Source organism: Orbicella franksi, chromosome 7 (assembly GCF_964199315.1).
Source record: "Orbicella franksi chromosome 7, jaOrbFran1.1, whole genome shotgun sequence".
In the NCBI taxonomy this organism is placed as follows: domain Eukaryota; kingdom Metazoa; phylum Cnidaria; class Anthozoa; order Scleractinia; family Merulinidae; genus Orbicella; species Orbicella franksi.
Genome location: NC_138151.1, coordinates 28,635,175 through 28,649,286, shown reverse-complemented (window position 1 = coordinate 28,649,286; position 14,112 = coordinate 28,635,175). Strand labels below are relative to the sequence as shown.

Here is a 14,112-nt window from a genome sequence, read left to right as displayed (position 1 = left end):
CATAGTGTACCATTTGATGTGACAGTATGCTCAGATTTCTGTTGCGTTTTTTACACAATCTGTTCTGAGAAGCAAACAGTTTTCCAAGAGCAAAGCTTGAGGAAAAACTGTGAGCTTCAAGGTAATGTCCAAAGACAAATATGCGGGCATATTTTTTAAGTCAAAAGTCAAATACTTTAATGCATTGTTTGTAACATGGCCTTCGTAATTTGTTTCAGTTAATATAGATCATGTTGCCAAAACTCAGCACATCAGAATTGGAAATGTGGACACCATTAAGCTTGGCATTTCTGGCTATCCCAAACCAACATATACATGGAAGAAGGATGGTAAGGAGTTGAACCCTGCTTCTGATCGCCGCCTGAGTGTACTCGATGATGGCTCTTTGAAAATAGACAAGGTGGCAAAATCCGATCGAGGCAACTACACTTGTAAAGTTGAACAAAGTGGATTGGAGCAAGACGCTAAAATTAAGGTGTATGCTGTGGGTAAGTAAAAGTTGCACATTTAAGTTATGAAATAGAGAATATTTTCAGTGTTTCTACCTAGTTATGAAAAAAGTTGAAGTTGAGAATAGATAGAATATAACAGATAGTTAAATTATTGAGATTCAACTGTGGCAGTACGTTACTGAATTGTGTAGAAACTTTACAAAATATTAAATAACTTAAGAAACAATGCAACGTGAAACCAAGAAATTGAAACAACTATTTACAATGACTATATATAAAAAACAATCATTCATCTTGTTCGTGTTACATGTGGGCAACTGAAATGGGCGTACACTGTTAAGGTTCTTAACACGCATGATTGGTGGGGGTAGGAGGGGGCATAGCTTGTGATCTTGATTGCTTATTATATGTCTGCAAAAAGCTTAGCTGATATAGCACGGCGGGGTTCTGTGAGGCTGATTAGGTTTTGCTGCTGACATAGCATCCCAGAGGACAACAAAGGAAAAATAATACTGAATGCGCTTTTCTGTTGAGATTTAAGCTCACCAGAGAGGTACTCGAAAAGGACATGGTAGAAGACTGTACGTGCGTATTCCATAAAAGGGCGGATGCAGGTGATATAGAATGTTATAAGGTCTTTGGTCATAATGTTAGCCCTTTTCAGTTGTCTAAGAAAGTACAGTTTGGGAGAAAGAGAAATAATGTTGGAAAATGAGCTGCTGTTGAGTGCTTTTACAGCTTTTTGAAGGAAAAAAAACCATTAAGAATCACTTATTTATTTTGGTTATCAAAATTGTGAATTTACTTTGTGTTGTCATTATTACATCAACAGCTTGTGCTAGTTCTGTGTTTCTTTCAAATTGAAGGACAACTGTATTATTGCATACTTTCTACCAGGATGATTTCTAGATAGACATGATTTCTTGAACTCATGAGAATAATGCACTTTTGCCTCTTAGAGCTGCCAAAGATCAACCCATTCTCTGTGCCAAGGAGGTATTTAACTCAGGGCTATCCAGCCTCCTTCATATGCAAGGCGACTGGTGTTCCTACTCCCCAATGCAAATGGCTCTCCCCAGATGGAAACCAAATTAATACAATTGGCAATGTTCAAGTCAGTGGGTGTAATCTGACCTTTACATCTGTGGACGTGTCATTTACTAAAGGCAATTACACCTGCGTGGCTTTCATCAAGATTGAGGAAACTGGAGAGGAGATTGGTCAAGCCAGTGCTGTAGTGGAGGTGGTTGATGTGTTTGGTGAGGATCATGTCATGGATAAAGATTTTGAATTTAGGATTTGATATTAATATTTTGTGGACTAGTGGTGTGCTGGTGCAATAAACAGCAGTAGCAGTGTGTCCATAGGAATAAGGGCCAGATGAGTTCGGGTATTTCAATCAGTTAATTTAGTGTCCTCCTTCTGGCTGGTGATACCAGGAAAAATCCACCCCAGCCTCCCAACAAATAGTATTCTGGAAATTCTCATGGGAGAGGGAGTCAAGTACCCTGGGAATCCAGGTTGGGAGGGGGGTGGGGGTGAGTGGGTCTGGAGTGAAAATTGTTAAATTTTAGGGCGAGTTATACATGTATGACAAACCCAACTGATCGATTTGTATCTTACATTGAAAGCATCGTTGGTTATTTAGGGTTTAGAATGTTACTGTAGGCATCGTCTTCGAAATTAAATCAAAATTCTCGCACTGAAATTGTTATAAAGGCTGTGTTATTTGAATTTTGAAAAATGGTCACAAGTTAATGATGGAATTGAAGTGACCTTCAACATTAAAACCATTTGATTGGTCAATGTCAGTCATGTTTATCTATGACTGAGTATCGAATCATGTTTTTCTTACAGTATTGAAAGCATTCCAAAATGTCGTCAAAGGTGCCAATTTTTGTCAAAAAAAAAAAAAAACCACACAAAAGAAAAATATAAGCAGTATTTGCTAATTCTACATGTAGTTAGAATTCAGCTGCAATTGCCAGCCATTAGACTTCTTCGAACGTCCATGTCAAAATCGTCAAGATTAACTCCATTGGATGCTATTACAGCAGTTTCTTAAATGGATATCACTTGCGCATATTTTGTGTAATTGTTTTAATTTTGTATTTCAGTTGCACCAAAGATTGTCACACAAGGCATTCCTTTATCATTAAAGAGAGGGGACAACTACAAATTAAAGTGTGAAGCAACTGGCAATCCTCTCCCAGATGTGGCATGGAGACGAAATGGGGTTATAGACCCTCGACAGCAGGTAAGGAAACTAGAAAGTAACCAAATTGTTTCTTTACAGGAGATCTAGAGTGTAAAGTGTAAAATCTAAGGAAATTCTCGACTGCGTGATTTACAACTCTGCCATGGAGACCGGCCAGCATAATTTATGAATTTAAGAAAATACGTGCGCTGATTGGTTAAAAATCGTGTTTCTATGAAGCAATTAGATTATGAGCCTGAGATTTCTATCGCGTGATTGTTGACTCGGGTTGCGCCCTCGTCAACTATCACGCATAGAAATCGAGAGTGAATAATCTAATTGTTTTAGTATAAATCTATTAGTCGTTCAAAACTTTCATCTAAATCCTCTTTACAGACACTTCAAAAACACAAAGAAGCGGCCCCCAGCGCACTCTGCTGTGCTACTCACTATCTATCACAGAATAGAACGCGAGTAGTGTAACCAATCAGAGGACAGCATTCGTGATAGAACGCTAGTAGATTTATACTAAAACTCAATTGAAACACAGAACTAGCACGAGCTGTCGATATAATGATGGCACAAGCAAAGAGAATTTTACATTTTGATAATCATAGTTAACAAGTTGTTTTCCTTTTTTTCGTCGTGGTTTTTTTTAAAAGAAATAAAAAACATGTTCTCCGTGTTTCTATCAAGTTATAGAAACACTTTGGGAGAACTCGAAAAACCTGTGGAAACACTGGCCTATGGCTCGTGTTCCCATAGCCTTTCTCAATCTCCCAGACTTCCACTCGTATTTCTATAACTCGTTAGAAACACAGTACACGTTTTCTATTTCTTAAATGGCAGCTTAAATAGTCAATCTCTGCTAATGAGGCTTTCTGCATATTGAAGGTCAGACATTTTGTTCTGTTTTCTTTCTCTAGCAAACTAAAGGACAAAGCATAATTGAGTTCAAAAACAGCCAAGTGCAGGATGGTGGAGAGTACATTTGTGAAGCGAGCAACACTGCTGTTGATAGCCAAGGAAATACCATTGTGAAGAATTTGTCAATACCCATTAACATTGAATGTAAGGGGATAAATCCTTTTTTTCTTTTCACATAAAGCTATCTTATGGTACAGCTCAACTCTTGCTTGAGATGAGAATCTTGCATTGTGAGGCGAGAGTGTATTTTACCTCTGAGCATTGCTTATTTAATATCCACTCTTCCAAGGAAGGTCATGACAACTTTTGATGGAAAGGGAGTCTCAAAAGGCAACATTTTCTTAAGACTGTCACTGTCCAGTCACAGATTTAGGAACGGAGAGAGAGAGAGAGAGAGAGAGAGAGAGAGAGAGAGAGGTCAAATCAGGAAGTGTTAGGCAAAGCAAAGAAATGGAAATTGCTATGTTTTACTGCACTGCTCAAATTTGAACCTGGACTGAAAACTAAGATGTTATCTTGTCCCATGGTTACAACATAAAAATTGTTTCTATTTATTTTAATTATAAAGAACTTGCTACATATTCGTGATTTTCATTGTTTAATGAAATGCAGACTGCATGTTACATTATTAGAAACCTAGTAACAAGCCTGGCACCCTAAGAGTCTCTTTGTAGCTCATTTAAGAGCACCCGATTGGTATCTGGGGGGTCTTGGTTTTGAATCCCATTTAAAGAATCAGATTCTGTTTTCTTTGGCAGATTTTTTCTTTCTGGCATGATGATTGTCATATTTCACAATTATCACTTTGTTTGTTAATGTTAATGTGGAGGCGCGGTGGCCTCATGGTTAGTGTGCTTGACTCACATCGAGGAGTTTGGGTTCAAACCCTGGCCGGGGACATTGTGTTGTGTTCTTGGGCAAGATACTTTACTCTCACAGTGCCTCTCTCCACCCAGATGTATAAATGGGTACTGGTGAATTTAAAACTGCAGGTAACCCTGCGATGGACTAGCATCCCATCCAGGGTGGAGTAGAAATATTCCTAGTCGCTTCATGCTACAGAAATAAGTTCTAGCCGGATGGGCCTCTTGGCTTGTATCCAGACTTAACCTGTTACCTACCTCGTTACAGTAATAGTACTAGGGACTGGATGGTAGTAACATAGTAATCAATATTCCAAACATATTTCATGAGTAGTCACTACTCTGTGACTATTTACTTTCCAACCATGGTAGCAATATGAAGAGTGTGTTGTTCTCTGGTGAAAAAAAATTTTCAAGTGTGTTTAAAAAATGACATTTTTCATTTTTAGCAAAACCTTTCGTCATTGGGCTGGCCTCACCCAGAGAAGTGTATTCTTATTTGGGCAACAGTGATCCAACATGGGTTGCGATGCAAGTTTGGTGGTTATCCAGAACCATTTGTTACTATGCGATTTAAAAAAAAGCTCGTGTCCAATGCTTCAATAGTTGCTGAAAAGAAGCTCTTCACAAATGCCTTGAAGAACTTTGGTGTGTACAAATGCCATGCACAAAATAAATTTGGACCGACAAACTATTCCATTGAACTCAAGTTAGCAGGTGAGAAGGATTCCTTGTTTCCAGTCAGTGACCAATTTTGGAGGCTGAAAATGGTTCGAACAATTCATGTGTAATTGAATGTGGGACCTATAGAGAACACTTCCTTGAATGTTCTTGTGCAGTGTTTTCATTTTTGCTTCAGACAGTGAGTGTTGAATTGGGTTCTTGAATACTTAAAGGAAAATTTGCCCAATAGCAACACTCATTTCATCAATCACTGTGTGAACTGAACTGAATTCGTTTTTAAAACTGTTTTAATTCAGCTTTGCACATTCTCTTTTTGGTCAATGAAATGGGGCCAATGTGTGGAGGGTGATTTGATGTAAGGAGGTGTTAGGTGGAGTAATAATTCTTTTAATGTTTTTTTTGTTTGTTTGTTTTGCTGTTTTCAGAAGCACCAAGTAAGATTGAAAATCTTAAAGCCACACCCAGCTGTAAGAGTATCGAACTCAAATGGGAGCGGCCAAAACAAGATGGAGGCATGCCCATCAACAGATATGTCTTGACTTATTCAAGCACTACTCTGAACATCGATGGAGATGAAACATCGTACATTATCACTGATCTAGAACATAACACTGAATACAGCATCTCACTGAGAGCCACTTCCAAGGCCAAATGGGGCCCCCCAGTCCATGTAAACGTAAAGACTGAAGAATACTGTGAGATTTAGAATAACGGACCATAATTATGCCATTCACATTGTGTTTGTTTTAAACCACTGCAGCTGTCAATGGAAAACACTAGCCTGAGAAATCAGGCTTATCTCTGTATGTGTTAGTCTGGCCCTGGTTGAGTGGCATATGCAACCAGGTCACTTGCCCCCCTTAAAAAAATCTTACTGTTGTGAATTCCCTGTTGAAGGTTGGCGCTAGTGGTTCAGTGGTCTGAGCAAACATCATGGAATGCCTGGGACATTTTCATATTACCCTTCTTGGTGTTGTCCAAAACCTAGCATTTCTTGTGGGAAATATTGGAAATAACAATTCCTAGAATTTTTATTTGATGATGTTGTGAGGGTACATGCCCCCCCCCCCCCCCGCCCTCTCTACCGGTGCTTGGCAGTTGTATTCACCTGTGCAGCCTTTTACCCCAAAACAAATACTTAGAAAGTTGAAAAAAAAAAGAAAAAAAAATCCACAAAGAGAGACTTACATGTGTTTGTTTATTAATGTCAAAAATTTTAGAATTAGATCTTCTCTATGGTTAACTTTTGAAATAAGCCATAGGGCATGCTACAGCAACAGTTAAAAGCTTCTAAATGGTCTTCAACTGGCTCGTGATTTTGTAAGGTGAAAAAGTCACATCTGATAAACAGTACCTCATGAAAGTGGTCACACAGACTACAGTTTCATCCATAGTGTCAACATCTGGAACCTCCTTAGTAATCTTATTAAGACTTGAGCTTATAAGCTGACCTGCAATAATAGATTGTAAACAAAACAGCATTGATCAAAGTACTGAAAGTTAAAATGTTATGGAAATGTTATTCACTTACTAAGTAATGTAAAGTTTTCATTTGTCATTGGTCAAAATGGTCATTGAAGAGTTATTTTAGAAAGGTGAAGTATTTAGGTCTTAAACCAATGTTCGGAAGTTGTCTTGCATAATTTTCGACTTTAACTCGCAATTGGCTGTTTAGCATTAATCCAAGTTCAATTTACTTGTACTCACATTACCATATAAAGAAGCGTTCCTTTCGTTGATGTAGAAGTTGCAGTCGAAGCATTAAAGTAGCCGTCATTTTTTCTTTTCTTTGTAGGTGCACCCGGGCGACCAGTCATCTACTCGCCTGCGTCCACTCTGCTACCCAAAGACAGCTTCACGCTGAAGTGGCGGCGCCCTGAGGAGACTGGGGGCGATGACGATATCACTTACTCGGTAAGACGCCGGGTGGAGAAAGATAACAAGAAAGGCCCGTGGATAACAGATAATACGAAAGGACTACGGTATGACCTCAGCGATCTACAAAACAAAGTCCAGTACAAGTTTGAGGTGATCGCCAAAAACAAAGGAGGAGAAAGCTTCCCTGGAGAGAGATACATTCAGACAAACTTCCCAGGAGGTATTTAAGAAGTAGTGTACTGAGTTTAGTCAGTAATTACGAGAATGGAGACTTGGACAAGGGATTTAGGGACATCACCATGACATGGAATGTTTCTGAAAAGCACATAGGTGACGTTGTGAACATCTCAAGTAGTTGAACTTAGTCATTTCACATCTGGTGAACATACCAATCTTTGAAGACATGATTGATCATCACAGTTATGCACACAACGTAAGCAGTTGTGAAATTAATCTTTACCAATCTTTCTCCTCAATTTGCTTTCCACATTCGTCGTGAGCCTTCCCTTGCATTTCGGTCTCCGACCCGAGTAATAATTGTGAATTTATTAGCTCAAGTATTCCTCTTAACAAACAACTTCTTTTCATTCTTACACTGCATTTTTTTCCGCGCATAAGTTGCAAAGCTTCGTGTTCTTCTTGAGCTCTTGAACAAACGAGTTTGTAAATTCAACCAGCTTAACACGGGGAAGGTCAACGTAAGTCAGTTTTCGGTTAGGCTCGTCGAATGGACCGTGTGAAATTGACTCTCTTTGCCGTAAGTTAATCGGAAACTTCGTTTTGTAGTCTTTTGGGATCTCAACTGTTTGCCCAATAAAACCGTTTGATCAGATGACAATCACGAAGTTTTGCTGGAGAAAACCTTTGCTTCACTTTTCTCTTTTCCTTCGCCTCTGCATACTTTAGACTTCCCGCGTGCCTCCCACTACCGTTCAAACGCAATTCCCATACGGTATTTTCCCTTTTTGCAATTGTTGCACGTTTCTCAGAAACTTTTGTTTCTTGTTTTGCAGAACGAAGTTCACAGTCACGCGTGATAACCAGTGCCTCCCTAACAATCTTGGTTGGCGGTCTTCTGTTTTTGTTCTGAGGCCATGAACATTCACGAGACGCAACTAAAGGCTCGTTTTCACCATAGCGCACGCATAGTCAATAGCACAGACATTGACGTAGGCGACATTGGCGTAAGCTTAGGCACAGGCACTCCTAAACTGTAACTCTTAGCCGGGTCACTCCACAAATAAAGGCTAGGAATTTACGACTTACTAGGTTACTAACTTCTCAACACACAAAGACAAGTGTACGTATAATCCTGAACAGTAATGGTTAAAGTATGCTTCAGGCCTTGTAAAATTAAAAGTTTGGCTGGCTGATTGTGATTTGTGTTGAAACATGTGCTTAAGTTAGGCGGAGGAAATGGTCTGGGCCTTGACGAAAAGCCAAAGATTAATACTTGCGCCAAATTACGGAAAAACAAAGATGGCCGTTCCGAAATCAGAAGCAAATTCTCTCGATGCATGATGTACCTTAACCCTTTGATTCCCTATCCCCCCCCCCCCAAAAAAAAAAAAAAAAAACACCCACTAAACGTTACAGAGGGCTATTTCTGGTTGTAATCTCGAAAGATTGAAGCTGAACGATCTAAAATCTCTCTTGACCGTGTGAACTAAAACTTCCCTCAACAAAGACTCTGCCATGTCAGTGATGCAGCTCACCGCCATGCACACGTAGATAACTGGGGGTCAATGGAACACCGAGTTGAGAGAGTCTTTCACTTCACTTCACTTCAGTTGCCTCAGTTCCAGTTCCCCTGAATAGAATCTCGAGGTGATGACATGAGCCAATATCTCATTCGAGGATGACAAACCAGTTTCAATCCACCTCAATTTAATGCGTTGCTATGCTGAAAAATGCTTGAAATAGGCTTAGATTCAAATTCGATCAGGTTATTTTTAGAAAGTGCACGACAAAGAAAACAATTCTTTCCATCTCAAATTAACACATGACCTTAACTAACCACGAGTGGCTTCTATTAGTCTTTTAGCGTAAACGTTTCAAAAGGAATATATAAGAACAAGGAAGGTTTCACAAGTCACCAAACTTGATTTTACATTTCATAAAGCAAAATTCGTTTTCACGATCTTTGAAATACGCGTTTTACGGAGTATACTACAATCACGATTCACAGAACAGTTTCTCACCACTCAAGAACCACAAACTGAAATGGACTCGTGAAAACGCGCCCCCTCCCCCCCTCTCCGGGTCACAAAAATCCCCTACTACAACCCAGGATCACATATTTACGTCAAAGTTCAAGAGTGTATTTCTTCTAGGTGTAAAAACCACTCAAAAGGACACAGACACCTCAAGAATTAGAAATAAGTGATGGACCATTATTTTTTTGAGGAGTTGCGGGGGAGGGGGGCTGACCAAATTTCTGGGGTATGAAATTTTTTTCTTACCTTAAGGTTGTACATGATTTTTCTGGTGGGCAATAACTTGTGCAAGAATTTTTTTCACCTAAAAAATAGGACCCGGATAGTAGAAAGCACTTGCTTGATGTTTTTCCCATGACTCCCCTTGCACGATTTTGTTTTCAGCCGTTTTTGGCGTGCAGAATTTTTTTTTTGGAAGTTGTTGAATTTTCGGCAGGCTCATCTTCCTTGGGACAGTTAATCATGACACTGTGCATTACATGCTGATTAAAATCTGCTTATGTTGCAAGGATAAAAGTAATACACAAGCAACTTGAGGCAATGGCACTGTTTGTTCGAAGGGTAGTCAACGGTATCCACGGGTTAAAGTTATATCCCCTGAATAGCGATTATATCTCGGAAAACACTGTCCACCCTTGGAATCACCTGGCTCTAGAAGTTTACTTAGGGATACGCTCTCTTAGCGCCATGCCCCATCCATAATTTCGAGGTTTCCCTCATGGGGATATTCAAATACAAAAGAACTTTTTAAAACGCCTCCGTCAAGTGCAGAGTTACGCTGAAGATATTATGCTACTGCAAAATGTAAGGCACAGGGATGTGGAGAACTGTGTAACACGAGATAGCTCAAAGAGCCTTTGATGTTGTACAATGGTAGACTGTTGTTAGAAGCAGTTCCTTTACTTTAAAGGAGCTACGTCACGGTTTGCGCATATTGAAAGGTTTGGCCTCAATTTTTCAAATTCGTCTTTTGTAATCCGTGTGAATCTTCTCCATCCTTAGCCATCCTCGTTCCTTTATGGTTTATCATTATCTCTTTGGTGTTGTTCTATCTTATTAAACTGTTATTTTCAGGTTTCCTACCATTTAAAGGTAATTTTGTATGTGGCCAAAATAACTCAAAATACCGTGACTGTCCTTTAAAGTTAATTCTGTTATAAACGGTGCCGTGATGAAGACTTCACAGAATTAGACCTTCTTTGAGACACTCATCAGACACTTGTACGTGATCGATCAATATTACGTAATAAAAAGAGTTAAATTAAATCATCGATCTTACGACTTCCTTCAAGACTAAAAGATATCACTGAGTTACGTTTAGCTATTATACCAGAAAGGACAGCGACCAGTTCTAAACCGGATCATCCGGTTGTGCTAGATTGCATGTTTTTTAGTAGTCGCCAAACGTAAACAATTAAACACCATGTTGCGTGGGCACAGCGTTCATTACAGATGTCCTCAGGCGTTAGTCAGGCTTAATATTGCGTATGGGAAATACTTTGAAAAAAAGAAAAAAGAAAAATACAACATTTCCGATCGTCCACGGTTCAAGACGCTAAGCTCCGTTTCGATCGAGGATTTCAAAGACGTAAGGATAGACGAGATAACTTGTAAACATTTCGTCGAAATTCAACAATTTCCGTGTCTGAAGTTGCAGGTGGTATGAACAAGTGACAAGTGCCACGTTATATCGCGCGACGGCACAAAACGTGACATTGCGTGATATTGATACTTTCAGAATGGAACATCACGTACAAGCCTGTTTTCATCGGCGTCTGAAAATTTTGTTTCTGTCTATGACGGAAACGTATTCAAAACAGTGTATAGTAGTCGAGAAGGGGCCAAATAAAATAACTGTAAAATTTACAAGTCTGATTATTTTTCAGAAGAGATTTTGCTGGCGAAGATATACATTTAAAAATTTTGAACGCTTGAGAAATAAATGTTACTACGAGCTCTGAACACCATTCAGCATAACTCTATGGTAACAGAAATTATTTTTTTTTTTGCAAAAGGAAAAACTATTTTTTTCCTCTTTTCAAATTTGAAGAAACATCGAAACAGCTGCAGAAATACACAAGACGCCTACGCTTGTTTAGACGACAGTTTTTCTCATCCTCCAAATCACTCTCTCCTTTTTATCAGAACTCTATAGGGGAATCTTTCTTTACAATATTTGCCTCATTAGCATATAAGCGATTCAGTTTCTGATCAAGGCGTACGATAATATCCGTTCTGAATATTGAAAGGGCACAGCACGATTAACTGTCCCAAGGAAGATGACCCCGATGTATTGAGTATTTGCAAAGCGACGGGGTTTAAAAAACCTGAAAATTTTACAAAGAATGTATGAGCTGATTAGCACTTTAATCGCCACCCAGAAATTTTGCAGTTCTTGAAAGCCAATTCCTCTCTGAATATTACGCTCAAACAGCCACACATTTCACAATTACTAAGTTTCACAAGCTCTATAAAATGTTTATAGTCTATTCGTGTCTAGCGTGATGCCTTCTCCGCACAAAGGAGAAAAAATGTAAACTATGAAGTCAGCAAAGATCGCTAAATAGAAACAGAAAACATTTTTTATTTCTCAAACCAGCGTTGTTAAACCGGTATGGTAGCCAATATAAATAAAATACTAAACGTTGTAGTAATATTTAAATCTATATTATCTTTAGTCTTAAGTCTTGTGGTAAGGTAAAATGCTGTTATTTTTCCCAGTTTTGTCCTATTCACGAGAAAATTTTCAGAAAAGAATTCAGAAATTCTAAATTGCTGTATCTTCAAAGCAAAGCAGTTTCAATAGAAACATGGATCGAAATGAAAATTAACATGACTGATAAATATGGTAAAAATTCAGTCCTTGGATATTTCAAGCAAGAGATGTTTATGACCTCACAAATAGTTAAACATCCGAGTAACATAACAGTATATTCGAGCATAGACAGAGTTAGACTAATTTTGAAGAGAGCGAATCATACTTTACATGGTCGATGTTTTTTGTTTTCTCGAGCAAGGTGTATCCATTAAATGCCAACGACTGATATCACTTTGTTCTTGGACCTCAAGAGGAAGATAAGCCGGGTACGACTCGTAGATCAAATCATTGTTTTGTGGGGGATCATTCAGGCCCCGCCAAAAACACGCAACATTCAAATGCAACATATTGCAACCCTGCTGCGGCACAGCATGCTGTACACGTTTGTCTGCCCGTTTGCACCAAGCAACATCTTGGAACAGGGTGGCCAAACACTTGTGCGCTCAGGGGAGAGGGGGGGGGGAGAGGGGGGGGGGGGCGGGCGCTACTCTACAATTTTCTACATGGGGAGGCTCCGCCCCAAGGTTCAACCCCTTACCCTTTTGTATACCATTTTGACAGAACGGTGCTCCCTTCGTACACCTTTAAATGAAAAAGGTACCTCTTGAAGGGTCCGTATTATGAATAAATCGCCAAAAAAAGGAAATGTTCTTGTCATTTTCATGTAGTGCTTGATAAATGAAATGATACAGCCACAGGGTACGTTTGTTTGAAATATTTTAAAGGCCCTTTAAAATAACTAAATGACAGATTTCCTTACCCTTCCATATACCTTAACTTGTGAAATCCCTACCCTTTTATGTACCTGAAGCCCTTTCGGGGGGAGCCTTCCAGTGCCACTATATGGAGTACCCCCGGGGGGAGGGGTTGTACGCGACAATGTTGCAGTTTCTTTCCTAAAATTCGAATTGAGAAGGAAACCTTAAAACGATATTCCAGCAGCAAATGTTGAATAACGTCCAATAGATAACAATAAAAAAAGCACAAGGATGTTTAAGATTCACAGGAGCGTTGATTTCTTGCAGGATCAATGACAATGCGGAAAAATATCTGCTAGTAAAATTCTTCAAGACGACGTAGTGGGTTTAAATTCAACGCTCTACATTTTTCTATAGTCTAAGTTTAATTATTTTGCACTCGAGATCTTTGTTCGTATTCATCTTCATCTTTATAAAGTTGGGTTCACACCAACTAATTTTCCTAAGTATTGTTCTTCCCAGCACTTTTGTTACTCTATTCTTTTTTTTTTTTAATAAGAATATTGTTTCCCCGGCACAGGCTGAAAATAATTTTTCTGCTGATTTTAGGCTGAAAAGATTCTTGTGAATCTTCTTAGATTATAGCGTATAACATGTTATTAGCATCGAAAATACGGCTAGTGCTGTTTTCGTTGTTTCTTGGCTAGTTTTGCCGCTTAGAGAAAGGAAGAATTAATTTTATCGACGGAAGAATTTTATACGATTTAGCTGAATTATATAAGCGTATTGTATTTACAAATTTTCATACCCAAAATTATGTCTTCATACACTGCGTCACTACCATCCATTCTTGTTCAAGAGCAGTTGAACTGCAAGAATTCAACAACTTGAAGCAACTTCCGCACCAGATGGCTTTATTTTTTAAGCGAAAGCGATTAGCAAGCTATAACAAGATCTACAAAAAAGCTTGGAAATAATGATTATTTCAACCTAGATTAACTATTTATTCAGTGCGCACTTTTCTTCGTGTCTAGGACCTTTTCTAATGTTTTTTTTTCCTGGTGGTTCAAAGAAATGTAAAGGAATGGTAGACGGAAAAAACATTTTCATCGCGAACTCCAGGGTGGGTTTTCTCGCCGACAATCGAGAACTTAGCCGGGTCTAAATGGCAGAGAACTCAAAATAACTGACAGGTTGCATGTGACTGTGGTTTTTGGTCGGCGTCTGTGATTGGATGAGAAGATTTGGGAAAACGTTGGGAAGCCAACATAAAGATGTCATAAGAGGTTGCAACTAAAACAGTGCTCAAATCAAGTCCAGAAGCATCTCTTCATAATCTCTTTGTATCGCTATGTGCCCAACAAAGTGAACAATCGCTT

At 38.9% G+C, this 14,112-nt stretch overlaps 1 pseudogene across 1 annotated transcript; it reads left to right on the top strand.

Moving 5' to 3' along the window:
• Positions 1-749: 749 nt before the first annotated feature.
• On the top strand, positions 750-8,568 carry LOC145493533 (neural cell adhesion molecule 2-like; annotated as a pseudogene). Its single transcript, XR_014050136.1, has 7 exons — positions 750-1,711; positions 2,570-2,709; positions 3,576-3,720; positions 4,889-5,156; positions 5,549-5,818; positions 6,919-7,221; positions 8,015-8,568. The product of XR_014050136.1 is annotated as a neural cell adhesion molecule 2-like (transcript).
• The last annotated feature ends 5,544 nt before the right edge of the window (positions 8,569-14,112 follow it).